Genomic DNA, 359 nt, shown 5'->3' with positions numbered 1-359 from the left:
CCTCATCCCCAAGCGGCCCCCCCCCCCCCCCCCCAAAGTATTGAAATATGCTTGAGACAAGGACAGTGTGATGCTGTTTTCCTGTTTTCTGTTGTGTTTCTATCTACGTTAGCATTGAATTAATTTAAAGAAATATATACTCCACTTTAGGTACTTTTGCCAAAACCTAAGTCAATACAATTTGTAGCTATAGATTTTGAGTTTGTCAGTTTGAATGTGGCTTTTGAAACATCTCTAGGTATGTTCTGTTGATGTCGCCATAAAGAAGTCAAGTTGGTACTCTGTCATCTGTTGCTCTGTGTTATTTTCAACTCTAATTCTGGAACAGCAGCCAAAGAGATAAAGCTCTGGGAAAAGAT

Source organism: Cariama cristata, unplaced genomic scaffold (genome assembly GCF_000690535.1).
Source record: "Cariama cristata isolate BGI_N322 unplaced genomic scaffold, ASM69053v1 scaffold18614, whole genome shotgun sequence".
Lineage (NCBI taxonomy): Eukaryota > Metazoa > Chordata > Aves > Cariamiformes > Cariamidae > Cariama > Cariama cristata.
Note: the sequence above shows the minus strand (reverse complement) of the source record.